Consider the following 14994-nt stretch of genomic DNA (forward strand, 5'->3'; position numbering starts at 1 on the left):
CCATATAAACTTCAAATGGCGTGTGCACAGTCAAATTTCTTCCGAATCACTTCAAACTTTGGGAGGATGCTATTTACCATAACTTAAATCGTTTAAGCATAGGGGAGCAAACATTTCAAAATTTGCATCACTCTAGTGTACATTCTTCCTCAGAAACTGACGATTCGATCGGACACAAACACGATATTCGGTCGATTTCCCCTACCCGAACCAAACAAAAACTGCAAAACTATGCGCTTTCTTGTTCAGGTGAGAACTTTCTCTCTTGATCTTTCGTTTGTCTATAAATCAAGAGGGCGGGGCAAATTTGTCAGTCTTTACTGAGAAGGCTGAGAGTACGGAGAGGCAGCAAGTTGTGCTTGCATGTGTGGCGTGGCGCGCAAAGCAAGGCACGTCTCAAGCGTTATGAGGCGAGATACGAACGAAAGAGAATAGGAGAAAAGAGTCAGTTCGTTCTTATAATAGGTCACTTTTTATCAGATCCGTTGTGTAACTGCCGATTGAAAACACCGACTCTCGTCAAAAAAGAGCTCGTTCATTTGAGTGATTCGGTTCTTTTGATCGGCTCCGATTCAGTTTGCCCATGTCTAGTAAATATCAGTGAGAAAACAACGATGATATACTGCAGAAAATCTCTTTATATGGTTCAACATTATTTCATACTTTCAGAATAAATTTTTTGTGATAATTTATGTGAAAGTTTTTTGGTAAGATCTCATTTTCAGAAGCATTCATAAATATGTTCACATATAACGCAATTGTTTGGTTTTTATCGGATTTCAAAATTTTCTAATTCTTGAAGAATGCATGCTTTTTTCACGGACGTTTTATTCCAGGCAAATATTAATCTAGGTAACAGCTTCCTTCACTTCTAATACAATACTTTGATAATATAGTGATTTCTCCATTTTATAACAATGTCCGGTACTCAGTGATCTCCCCAAAAACATTGGTTAGATACGACTCAACTAAATTTTGCATGAATCGAGTCATTTTTAAAGACCCTTTCAACAAAACAAATTAGCTCCGATATAGTTGCTGATCACAAAGTCACTTATTTGCTTAGATATTCAAGACACGGCATTATTAATTCGAAGAAAAACAAAAAGCCAATACTCCTGTCATTAATTTGTCAATGTAAAAAATTACATTATAACACGTATGAATCAAAAATTGATGTTGATTATCAAAAATACAGAAATTTGTATCAAATAAACCTTTTCTGCGCGATTGAAAGTAAGAAGACGAATCCTATTATTGGCACTTTTGATTCACTTCGATAGTGAGGTTTTTTGAAATCTACTAACCTCATATTTAGGCTCTGCACAAAAATATACCTTTCCCTTTCATTCTTTTATGAAACTTATAAATCACAAGGCCAGTTAAAGTCAAAATCCCATACAAAATTAAATCAGCGCAGATGTATAGGCATATAGGCGTCGTATTGAAGTGCTTCTTTTAGCAAAGTTTCAGGTAATTCGGTCGAGAAAAAACCCCCATGCCAAAGTGAATCATAGAAGTGCCCAAGTAGCTCTGCACCCTACTAGCAGTTTTATTGAAGTGAATTTGCAGACAAAATTTCAAAATCACCAAAACTAAAAAAAAAAGAAATCACTTGATGGTATGTATATTTGCGAAACAAACTTTTTGTTTTGGATTGTCAAGTTTCCTGGTACATCATTTACGATTTATCGTCAAAAAAAAAATAGTGCAGTCAAATTGTCGTTACTTTTTAACTTATAAAAGGTAAAAATACTCTCAATAGCATTTGGAGTTTATATTTATATTAAATTGCTTCCAAAATTATGTTAATATTTAGGAATCAATCATTTTTCGTTAATATTTGGATGAAGTGCTGTGCAAATTTATTTCAAATTGGTCCATAAATAAAACAGATCTTAACTTTCAAAGCAGACCATTTCAGTTCGAAACATGGATAAGCATAGATGACCTTCGTCCCGAATTTGATACTTTGCGATTAACCAGAACAAGGGTGATTCCAATCCTACCCCTCAGTTATAATAATTTCATACTATTTGGCTGAATAAGAGGAAGAAAGAATTTGGAGTCCACCTATCTCACTATCGCGTTGTGATCAGTGTGCTCTGTACTTGTTCAGCTTCGGTTCTCATTATAGATAACGTAGCAACATGTTTTTTTTTTTTGCTGTCATTCTTTTTTTGTACAACAATACTTTGCTGGAATGGCAACTGTATCGTATTATTGGCTGACAAGCTTCAGATAAGGAATTCTTAAACCTATCTTCCCAGTGGTAGTTGTTTTTCGACGATTTTGAAATAAACCAAATCAGATGGATACTATGCAATAGTTACTAGAATATAATTCCTTACTCATCAGATTAATCCAATAGCCAACTAGGGTAGCGGTACCAATAGTGGACTACCTAAGCTATAACAAATCATATCATATAACGAAAAGCCTTAGCAGAGATCTTTTTGCGTCAACAGAAAGATTTCATTTCTAATATTTGGGAAAATATAAAAAGAGTGATAAAGTTAATTTTTGAGCATAAAAGCCACTATTAGTGCACGTGTTCCAGTAGTTGCGCTAGCGCTTCAACAGTAAACGTTCGGGAATGATACAAGGAATTTTAAACAAAATAGTTGATTTTTACATAGATTTAATATTTTTCTCTCGCAACAGCAACTAAGATTTTTCAAATGAAAAATAAAGATCATCTCTGGGACATTTTAAATATTCTGGGCATACAACCCAGACACCTTCACTCGTGAACGTTACTATAAGACTGAGGGAAATTTTCAACAAGAGATTGACAGATAAATGGTCGAAATAACAACATATCGAAAATGAAAAAAAGATCGAAAATCTTTTTCTATAGAAGGACAAATTTTGCATCAAGAAAATCGTTTTCAACCATTTGTCTTTCGAACTTTCAACCTATTATCCTTTCGATATTTTGTTCGACTGATGGTGACCCAGAAGAGAACACTACATGGATGGATCAGACGATCCAATCCATGTAGTGGCAACCAACCAAACCGATGCGGTTCACTGGAAATTGGTACCGTAATTTCGGGTGAAATTGATCACTTTTCACTGTTTTTCATGTCTGTTTTCTATGATGTTGCCAATTCCAAATAACTTAATGCAGGAAAACAAGTACGACGGTGAGCCTCATTGGTTTTTATACTCAAATTTTCATACAGTTGTAATTTTAGTGCTGAAAATCGTCTCTAAAATAATAAATCAATGAATTCCATTTCGGGGTGAAATTGATCACCTGTCAAAACAATTATTGTTAGTTTTGAAAACAACTTTACTTATTTAATTTGGGCCTCCTGAATCCAAATATGCTTGCCAAATTCTGACCAATGCAAAATTTATAGAAATAATAAACAATTAAGTTTCAACAATACCGCAGCAAACGCCTAAATGTAGGCAATTTCCGAAGGAATCATCTGATATCTATGAAAAATTCAATTATTACAACAAAATGAACAAATTGGTAAGAATTTTGATGATACAATTCGTTTTGGGGATATATTTCAAGTATCCTTACAAATTTTCAGGTTGACACCATGTCCAAATCCTTGTTTAAGACTATAAGTTTATTGATGTCTGCCAATACCACACTGAACACGATTATGGAATTTTCTATTATTTTCATAGAAATAAACATTCCTTAACACAAAAAGCTTCACAACATGCAATTCGACAATAGTAGAGACAAACAACGTTCATTTACATAGGTTGCATTGATTTCTGTGCTCTATAAGAGGGAAATAAAATCGTGTGATACAGTGATCAATTTCACCCTACTGATCAATTTCACCCGAATTTACGGTACCAATATTTACACTCCGTATAGGTACCTACACCTCTCGCCTCATCCTTCGTCTGGTTAGATTGAAAGGTGTGCTTTCTTTTTTCCCTGTGGTCAAATCATTCCATACCACACCGAACCAATCCTTTCGGTTTGGCAGTCACTTGGCACTTGTTCTTTTTGGCAAACCAGCCGTCGAAGGAGATCACACGCTTGTGAAGAAGAGGCAGGTTGCCGTTCGTCGGTCACACGACTCCGATCCTAATCAATAAATAATAATCTTATTTTCATACACAAGGATAGCCATTTTTTGGTCGTCTTCGAACACCGCACGATTCGGTTCCGAAGGATGAACCTCCTCGGGTATGGGGAGGGATATAAAATGTGTGGAGCATTATTTTTTATGCTCGATTGTTCTCTTTTTTTAACTCTATGTTGGCTTTCTTGTGCTGAAGCTGGCTGACTCATTTCGGGTTTATTGTTTGTTTATGGCGCTTTGAATTTCGTTCCAAACACTGGGTTTCGGTTGGGTGGGGGATGGGGCCCGATGAAAATGCGAGAAAGGTGAGTCGTTTGAGGATTGAATTTCATGTTCGTAAACAAACGGATTATGGCAGGTTGCAAATTTGTTTGATTAAGTATTTTACAGGATTATCGTTTGAAGCTCACAGAGTCATTGGGGCGTCGATGCAAATGCAATAATGAACATTCCAAAATTGAGTTTATTCTTCGCAGATTTTCTAGCATCTGCTTTAATCAAATTTGCAACACAAATTGCATAACCGTCAAACTGTTTACTTAATAAATTGCTTTAATTTGATAAGTCAATCCACATTCATAGGAAACACATAAAGAGCGACCCAGGAATAATTGCGACGCAACTTTTTTTTAGTTTCCTAGGTTTTGATTTTTCTTTTTCTTCTCTTTTGGTATCATTCCCAACATTAAATTCAATTCTTATATCTAGGTGTTCTGTTTTAGAACACTCAGATATAAGAACACTATCATCCTAATTTGGTGAAACTAAATTATGATTTTATTACCATTACCGTTAACAACATATTACATCTCATTTGCCGTAGCAGTACAGATTTTTAAAGGTTAGTTGTTTCATCTGCTTCTATTGGAAAAAATGAACAGTTTCAATTGTCTTAACGAAACTTAACCTAAAAATTCGCGGTAAAAAAAGATTGCCACGATTTTTGTATAAAATATTATTAATTTGATTCGACATTTGCTCCAAAGTTTCAACATTGGATATTCTATGTCACTCATATGAGGTTTATTTTTCAACAAAAATTCTATTTTGAGCTTCTTAAGCTCTTTCATGGAAATCTCGCTCCTTTGATTGCACGGCAAAACCAACCATTATTTAGCAGCTTGTCTTAAGGTGATTATAAAACGAAGCCAAACTTTGAATTTTCAAGTGCACAAGACGAGAGTATCTGACAACAGATCGCATAGAAAACCAATCAACTTGCTTGCTTCCTGGTGGTGACCAATGGGATAGATTTTTACCGCGGAGCGCTGTTTGGTTCTCAAGTCTTGTGCTCTTGAAAATTTAATGTGTGGCTTCGTTCTATAATCACCTTAATGGCATTGATTCCAGCGACGTCACATAGTATGAATGTACCTGAACCACATTATCAGGTACACCGACCCGTGCGCAAAACGATTATACCTGTATGAGCGTTAATGCAAGTGTTTTGCGTTCCGTTTCGTCAGTTTGGCACTACTAAAACAAATAACGACAATCGCAGTTACAGGTGTACGGAGGTATGTAGGTGCACAAACGACTACACAGGGAGTGATTCCAAAACGCAAGTCGTCGTAACGATAAGTGGATTGAAATGTGTTATGGCTGGTGCCGGGTGTTGGTGATCTTCTTTTTGCTTCCACAATGACCATCAAGGCGACGGAAGCAAGGCCATAATCGCGCAATCAAGGTGTGACGATAAAGAGGATTCACTTTTTTTTGTGACACAGCACTTGACATGTTATCGAGAGCTTGTCGTTTTAAGGAAACAATTTGATTGGGACGCAAAGATAGCGTAAGTTAACATTAGGCTTCGGGCTACTGTACTTCAGGGTTAGATGTGATGACCTAGACTTGTTTCAAATTAGGAAATGATACAATTACCAATTAAATTTGATAAGATTAAATAGGGTGTCTGTACCAGTGATAGTAGGAATACAAATCCGCAAAACAAATAAAAATAAACGGAAGCTCAACAATAATAAAAAGCACGGCCTCTATTAAGGAACATGTACCAGTAATAGTGGTATATGCTAACTTCTGTTCATTATTTTATTTAATTGGCTTTACATCAATTGTATTGATAAAACCTCGCCATCAATATTTCGCTAATTCACTCGGTTCATGGCCGCTTCTCTCCATCCTTTGCTGCGACCTCCGTGCTTGTCACACGATATACATATGCAAAAAAATGATCAATTGGCAGATCTCAGATTATCACTGAGGAGGTATTTTTGAGAACAGTAAGCTGAGAAACAAGCATTGTTCATGTCGGGACGTTACGCTAAAAAGAAGAAGTTGTCTACTGGAAATCAGTAAATTCTAAAGAAGCCAAACTATAATATTTCCAAAAACTCAACAGTATATAAAGAATTTCTCTATTAGGTACAAAAAAAACTACACAACACATCAAATATTTTTTCCAGCACCACAATAAAAGACAACGCCATCGCTTCAATTGCTGAGACCGCAATCGAGTAGCACCTCATGCAGACGAAGAACGATGACTACGATGATGAACCCGTTCAATTGTGTGTGTATTTGTGACTCAAAGCTTCAGTGCTAGAGATGGGTTCGGGTGGATGATGCTGATGGCCATTGTTAGTAGCAACAATCGAAATCGGCTTGGTATCGTCTCTTAGTTCTCTTCTCGAATGGTATCGCTACCCGGCTATATGATATTGCGGAACATCCATCCAGTAGAAACACAATATTGACCAGAAGGTTATGTGTATATATGTGTACAAAAAAGGGTCGCCATTCAGATGGACACCAGCACGCAGTGCCGGTAATTTGCCACTTTGGCGGCGCTTTCGCTTTTCTTTCTACAGCTTTCGTTGGTTCTTAAGAATAGTGCTGGTCAGTCAACATATGGAAAATGGGAAGCAAAAACCCCAAGGAGGATGAATGTTTTTATTTATATTTCATTCTTTATAAGGAAAACAGCGATCCATCATTCGATTTTCATATACAAATTCCTAATTGGGCGCAGTTTTTATAATGAAACAAAATTGAAAGGATTCGACTTTATTCTCGGAGACATTTGAATTTGATACATGGGAAAGAATTATTAGCAAAAAGAACTAATTGTATGTTCAGTACGACTGATGGATTCAGTAAAGGTATTATAAGGTAACTTTATTAGGTTAATTAACTCATAACTCGTGATAAATATGGATAAATTCTAGACAAAATTATGAAAAAATCCACGTGCTCAGGTGGGATTCGAACCCAGGACTCTTGTATGCTAGATGAGTGCTTTATCAACTAAGCTACCAAGCCACTGAGTGACTCAATAAACTCAGAAGGTTACAAGTTTGGAATTCACTTTCTTTTTTTTTTAGGGCACTCCGTGCTCGTGGCCACTACTGTGCCGGAATCAATTTATCTGTATCTTCCTTACCGATACAGTTCTATTTTTAGCTAATCTATATTTACATCTGCTTTCACTCTCTTCTGCTCTTTTGCTCTCACACCGAGCAGGTAGGAGAGTGCTCTGCTGTTGGTCCAATCGATTTCCATAAGCCATAGTCAATTGCTCTTGCGGTGGTTCGTTTTGCCGTGTTCCTGAGTCGTTTGAGGCTAGCTGCCTGCGAAGTGGGTCAGTTTGTCTCAGTCACCATCTGATACTGACGGAGGATGGATGTGTTCTCCTAAGCACGGTCCTCCGTGCGGCGTCTTCTGGTGGCTGGACGGGTTATTTTTTTGGAGGGGCTGGGAATTGAATCCATGACCTTCCGCTTATGAAGCGAAAGCGTTACCTCAAGGCTACGGTCCCCCCTGATTCGAATTCACTTCTAAATTCTCTTATAAGAAGCGTTTTCATCAAAAACACAATCTAGTTCAATTGCAGACAATCAAATTTATAATTTTCTGCGTATTTTTGCCAAACGTCAAGAAAAATTGATCATGCCAGAAATCATGAATGATTGTTTGGTAATGATAACGATCAGGAAAATGAGTTACATGAGATGATAAAAGGATATGTCTGGGATTGAATCGCAATCGTCTGCTTTGGAAGCAGAAGCAATAGTAATTAGAATACGAACTTCATCTCCAATAATTTCTGAAAAAGATTCGAAAATTCTGAGATTCCTGAGACGACATTCTGATATAAATTCCGGGGGTGTGCATTGCAGCGTAACATCTCCACCAGATGGAAAACCTCTGTTCCAGCACAAATAAACATCCCCAAGAAAACAAGAAAGCAAATTTAAAGCCTGTGTCACAGATCGCCAGTGGATCGAAACGAATAGCAATCGATACCCATATAATGGTATTCCAATTTCCAGACGCTAGCCAAAACCCCCTTGCCGATCCTCCCCGAGGCGCCTGAATGTAGCTAGACATCCATAAACCCAATAGTAAAGCATATGACCGGGGAGTGAAACATTGTTCTCGACTCATGTTTCTCGAATTTCTGTTTATTGTTCCGTCCAGCGACAGCAAAACGAGCTTTCTAGAAAGGGTGCCCACCTTATTTTATTGTTATCCGTTATCGGTGGGAAGGAGTGGGAAATTGCTTAAAGAGGATTTTCCTCTCTGTGATGTCGCTGGCTTGGACTTGTTTCCATTGGTGAGGTTGAACTTTTCTTTTGCTCCTTCGTCCCGTCAAAGGAGAGGGGAAGGAAGTCGGAAATTTGGCGTGGAGTAAAGTGAGCATACGGTCGGTCGAGTAGTTCGTTCGAAAGGAAATTGCCTGCTCTTGGCATGTTTGACGCGTGTATGCTAGCCTGGAATGGAAGCTCCTGCGAAGGGAATCGTTACAGATCGTTAACTGGTAGTTAAAACAAATGAGTTTGCTGGTTTGGTTTCGTTAGGTTAAGTTTTTTTTCATTTTCGAAGGAAATGGAGCATGAATTTTGGATGATAACATGGCGAGACATTTTAATGTAGATCCCGAACAATGGATCAATTGTATTCGGGGTTTGTACTCAGTTTGGCATAAGGGTAGTTTGTCATATTATGCCCACGTTCGCAAAATCGACGTAAGCGCCAATGTAGCTAAAATACATGTTATCATTGTTATACATTCTTTACCTAATATAGGTGACTCTCCACATCTCGATGTTCTACATCTCGATATCTCTCCATACGTCGATGATTTCTTCAATCCCTTTCCCAATTTTCTTCTCCATGTCTCGATATCCTCCTTATATCGATATCTTCATATCTCAATGTGATTTTCATCCCCCGATTTTCTCTCCACATGTCGATATACCCATTATCAAAGGATACTAGACCAGATTTTCGTGATTCTGAATAATCTAGGAACACGAAATGACGTCTGATTGTTTATTATTTTCCTTTTTTTCCTGACAACGGAGTAATTTTCAATCTATTATTTACATCAATCATGTTCTTTGTCTCGATCTCTCCCTATCTCGATGGTCCCTTCGATATTGAGATGTGGTGAGTCGACTGTAACACAGTCGTTGAACGTGCGAACAGCACTTCTTTGTTCGAAAATGTTTGAATTATTAGGAGGAAACGGATTGACATGAGTACTCCAAATAAACTAGTCTAGTGTTTGTTAGTTTAGTTTAGCGTATAAACCAGGTTCCTATGAGAGTGACCAGGTGTTTATGCCAATTCATGCATATAATCATTCAACGAATCGTTGTATGCGTTTCTAGTTGACAAAAGTATGACATGAAATGAAAAATCTACCCAGTCAACATTTTAGTATTAATCTTCAGCAAATGCAAAGTCACAAGGCGGGTGGTCTAATGGCTTCCGCTTCTGCTTCATAAGCAGAAGGTCATGGGATCAATCCCAAGCCCGTCCTCGTACTTTGTAGTTGCTTCTATTTGCCACACTTTATCTATCACATTTAAACTAATCGTTCATAACCAGAGACCAGAGACGGACAAGAAACCGTTGCCTTAAGCTTCCATTATTGCATCATTATAGCACGTCTGGCAGTCTGCTAACCAAAAAGCAAGCCTCTCTGCCATAAATTACCTTACCCCTATACCTTCCCGCATGAACTGGGGTACAACGAATATTGATTTCCAAATGTTTTCAATTTTAATTCCACTAAGGTGCAGTGAACGGAGCCGTGAGTAACATAAATCGATGGGAAACTAAAATGTGTTTCTCCCAAATGTTAAATGATTCAAAAACAGTATGGCGTATCTCATAATCGAAAAATATGTTTTGATTCTGCACAGAAGACGTACGGTACGGTGTATATGCTCTCATCAACAAATTTTGACAGTTGAGTCACTTTGCAAATCGTATGGTGTATGTAGCTAAATAAAAAAACACCGCGCAAATTGCGCATAGAACACATTAAAAATATCAAAAATTGGTTTTTGGAATACTTTTGTAGACTCAATCGCCCAACTAAGGGCTAATAGGGGCCGCACGCAGACTCTCTTTCTGGTAGGAATCAGTCGAATTGACGCTTGGCCTAGGTTAGTTCAATATAAAATGTCCCAAGACAAACGTCAATTCGATTGATCCCTGTCAGAAAGAGAGCCTGCTTGTGAAAGCCATAAGCGCTTTAAAAAAACTGGAATCGTGTAAACGTTCTAATGCTCTTTCGATCGAAAACTTTTATGCATTCTCGTTAACGCCAGCAAAACCAAATGGGCCATGGATTCAAACAAAAGTAGGATTCGTCGTAAACAAGCATGTACGTTATGCGCTGGTCGTGCACATGCAAAGCATATGTTGATTTGTTTATTTTTGCTTATATTGAGGATTTTGCCCTCTAATAGACTCACACCTAAATAATTTTGTCACACCAAAATATTCTGCCACCATGTTTGCCATGTATTGGATGGCGTCGTAGCTAACAAAACCAACAAGTAACGCACATGTAACGCATTATGTTGGATTGTACATTGAATGCAAGGTGCGTGCTTCTATGAAAGTGCCATATATACTGACGTGTGAGTATTTATTTTTCCACGCTGAAAATGTGCACGAGAATCTATTCCTCAACTAAACGAACAATACGTCGGTTTGACAATTTATGCTTGAAATTATGGATTTAGGTAAGATTGATGTCAAAAATTTTTATCAGTCGATTCTAGGGAAATCACATATTCAAAGTAAGAAAAAAAAACAAACCCAGTTAAGGTGAAGATGAATCGAAGCCAAAGTTCAAATTTTCAAGAGCACGGATCTGGAGAACCAAACATCCGTTTAAGCTGAAAACTTAATCGATTGGTCACTAGCTGGTGGTGACCAATCGATTAGGTTTTCAGCTCAAACGGGTGTTTGGTTCTCCAGATCCGTGCTCTTGAAAATTTGAACTTTGGCTTCGATTTATCTTCGCCTTAAAACTTCCAGGTTATCGGGTGAAATTAATCAATTATATAGAAAACTTGTTTTCAGCTTTTCTGATTGAGCTCAAGCTTTGCCATTTTTATTTTCATTTCGAGATAAATATTTTGAATTTACACCATATTAACAACAACCATCAGAAGTTGCTAGGAATTCTGTGTATTTGTTATGAATTGAATTGTTATGAAGACGACCTTACTTAAACCATAGCCTTATAAGGTGTAGATGAATCGAAGAAGATAATTTTCAGCTAGAATTGAAAATATTTCCATTAGGTCGTTACCCATATTTCATAACTCAATTATTGTTCCAATTTATTCCACGAAAGCTTTGAAGTTATATGTGAAATTGGAGAGAAACGTGGAATAAATATCACGCGTCTGCTTCCCAAACAAGAGATCATGGGTTCAATTCCAGGCTCGTCCCTTTCTCATATTTGTAACATTCTTGGTTGGTTGGTTTGACTTTATTAAAGAGATTTTTAGCCCTGGGCTAGTTCATCTCGGGACCAACGGCTTTACTTCCCTTCCGAAGGAAGTCGTCACTATAACTTTTTACGTCATAAGTGACTATGTCGGGGATGGGATTCGATCCCAGGTCCTCGGCGTGAGAGGCGAGTGTTCTACCACTACACCAGGTCCGTCCACCAGTAACATTCTTCCTAATAGCCATCTTTCCCTATTTTTCTGCGTCATCTTTGATGGCATTCAAACATCTTCAGTTCAATCTATCGCTAGGATAGATACAATCGAATACACCACTTTTCACAGTGGTATCCGCACGGTGTTTTGACCCCTACCATCGCTAACAAAGCACTCCCACTTCCAAGGAACAGCATGGCTCATAATAAAGGTTACAAAATAGAGCACACACAAGCGTTATTTTCATCGTTTTTGTGCATTTTATTGTTTACTTTAGTAGATTTCGACATGATTTCACCATGTAAGACAATTTTTGTCATATTTTTTTTCCAAATGATAGAAGGTTTTTTTCTCTAATAGTCAGAAAAAGCATTTGATCATTGCATACTCTTGCGATTAACTTTCAACCTTGAAAAATAGCATTTAATTGTTGAAAATATAAGTTTGTTCTGCCTCAGAGGATAGAGGAAGTGTTGGATAAAGTGTTTTTTTTTTTTAACGATCGTCATGGTTTTGGGGAAAGTTCTGTCTTATGAATTCAATGTGCCTTCAGTATTCTTTGAAGTTTGAGACACGGTGCTCTGCTGACCGTTATTATCAGAAAAAAATCTCCATTAAATCTGTGCTCACCAGTCGTTTTCTATAGCTAAGCTGCATGTCTGGGCAAAATTTCAAAAAAAAAAATCGTAGGGCTCGTTTTGAAGTTACGCCCTTATGAATGTATAAGTCCACAAATTCATAGCAAATCTGAGATATTGAAACGTATTTTTATTAGCCGTGATTATCAGAAGAAATAAACCTTCAAAATTTGATTCAAGGTACATGTTTTTAGTTATTTGTGATCTCTGGACGGAGTTCTAAATGAGAAGATCATTGAAAGGTTGAGTTACGTTTTTTTTAAGGATAGTTTGGTGAATCAATGAACTCACGTGCCAGATTATTTAACACGCTATTCATGTTGTATATCGAAGCTGAAGTTGACGTCAAAGAATACTTTCGGACTCGAGTATTTGGTTATGAGTAGCAGAGTATAGAATAAAATGAAAATAACAATGTCGTCACATTGTTTCTTCTGAAAATCACGGCCAATAAAAATCCGTTTAAATACCTCATATTTCCTATGAATTTGTGGACTAGTACATTCAAAAAGGCGTAACTTCAAAACTGGCCCTACGATTTTTTTTTTGTCCAGACATGCAGCTTAGCTATAGAAAACGACTAGTGAGCACAGATTTGATGGAGATTTTTTTCTGATAATAACGGTCAGGGGAGCAACGTGTGAGAAAAATAAATACTACGGTCAATACGATTTTTTTGAGGGAAAAACTTGTTTGAATAATTAGAGATAACTTAGATGAACATTGTTCATGGTCTTTAAGCAATGAAGATTGAAATGCCCAAATAGTTCTCTATCCCAATCAAAGTATATTATTTATTAACGCAAAACAATTTAATATAACGATGAAACAAAGCCACAAATGTACAAGCATGTATATCTAACTTAAGGTGAAGATAAATCGAAACCAAAGTTCAAATTTTGAAGAGCACGGATCTGGACAACCAAACCTCCGTTTGAGCTGAAAACCTAATCGATTGGTCACTAGCTGGTGGTGACCAATCGATTAAGTTTTCAGCTCAAACGGAAGTTTGGTTCTCCAGATCCGTGCTCTTCAAAATTTGAACTTTGGCTTCGAGTCATCTTCACCTTTAATATTCACTTCTTAGTCGAAATAACTGAAAAATTGTAAGCTGGCTCTCCGAAAGGATTATTTACAAGAATATCCGGATGTATAGTAGTCAGGGATTGAATCCTGAGAAAATTGAGAGACTTTCACTTATCGCACTCTGTAACAATCATGATATTCAGCATATTGTGAGAGCCTGTTGATCGTATACTGCTACAACTCTGATTATATCGGGGAGATAACAGTGCATAATAAAACCCCTTAAAACAAGTTCCAAAAGTGGGGGACACTATTGCTATCGGATGTTTGGGGATTGTTAATTGTTAATTAATTTTAATAAAATAAAACAACTACAACAAGTGAGAAAAATAGATTTTATCATCGCTTTCTCTTTGGAGCTCCCGTTCGCTGCTCCTATTTATCAGACTTGCTACAACTTACGATACATTGCCGATTGTGGACCGCTATAGATGGGATGTTTTTCTTCGCTTACTTTGATCGTGCTTCAAAATCAAATGAGAACGAATTCTGCAATGCTTGATTGTGGCACAAACATTAATTAATTGGAGGAAATTTCCAATTAAATATGATTGAGCACTAAAACCTTTTGCAATAAAATAATAAACTTTGATTCAATACGTCGTGTAAAATACGTAAAATAAAAGATCAAAAATTTTTATTCTTGCAGGAAAAGGAAACAAAAAAAATATTACGAAACATTCTATTGAGAAAAGCGAAACTTTTTTAAGAAGTATAGTGTATAGAACACCCAATCTTTTTGAATCGCGAGCCAAATCTCAAAAATACTATTGTTTAGCGGGTCAATTTAGATTTTTTTTTTTTGGTGAAATCAAATAAAAGTTTCAACATATTTCTATTGATGAAATTGAAAAAAAAATATTGTGATGATCTTGCCAAAAACGGTGTTCAAATTGTGCTCATGATTACGTTTCAGGATTATTTTTGAAATCCTGTCCTCAATTCTGTGAGAATTTTGTCTTGAATTCTGTATAAATCATACTCGTAGTTCTAACAGAAATGTTCGTATTTACTAAGTATTTCTTTTTTGTAAAAAATATCTTTATAATTCCATTAGAACCCCACGCAAGGCTCATTTTTCAAGTCCTGTTTAGAATTTTCATTTAGGATAGTTTGAGAACCTTGCCCAGTATAATGTTTCGCATTCGGTGATAATCATAGATGGATTTCTATGAAACTCTACTAAGGATTCTGTGACAAGCTTGTTCAACATCTTGTGAGAAACTTGCTTAAGTTTTCCGTAAAAGTCATGTTAGAATCCTGTATAAAATA

The 14994-nt window shown here is 36.8% G+C and overlaps 1 protein-coding gene across 5 annotated transcripts in view; it reads right to left on the minus strand.

Moving 5' to 3' along the window:
- Positions 1–14994, minus strand: part of LOC5578803 (furin-like protease 1) — an 826626-nt gene that overhangs the window by 695831 nt on the left and 115801 nt on the right. The gene's annotated exons all lie outside the window — the stretch shown is intronic.

Source organism: Aedes aegypti, chromosome 3, assembly GCF_002204515.2.
Source record: "Aedes aegypti strain LVP_AGWG chromosome 3, AaegL5.0 Primary Assembly, whole genome shotgun sequence".
Lineage (NCBI taxonomy): Eukaryota > Metazoa > Arthropoda > Insecta > Diptera > Culicidae > Aedes > Aedes aegypti.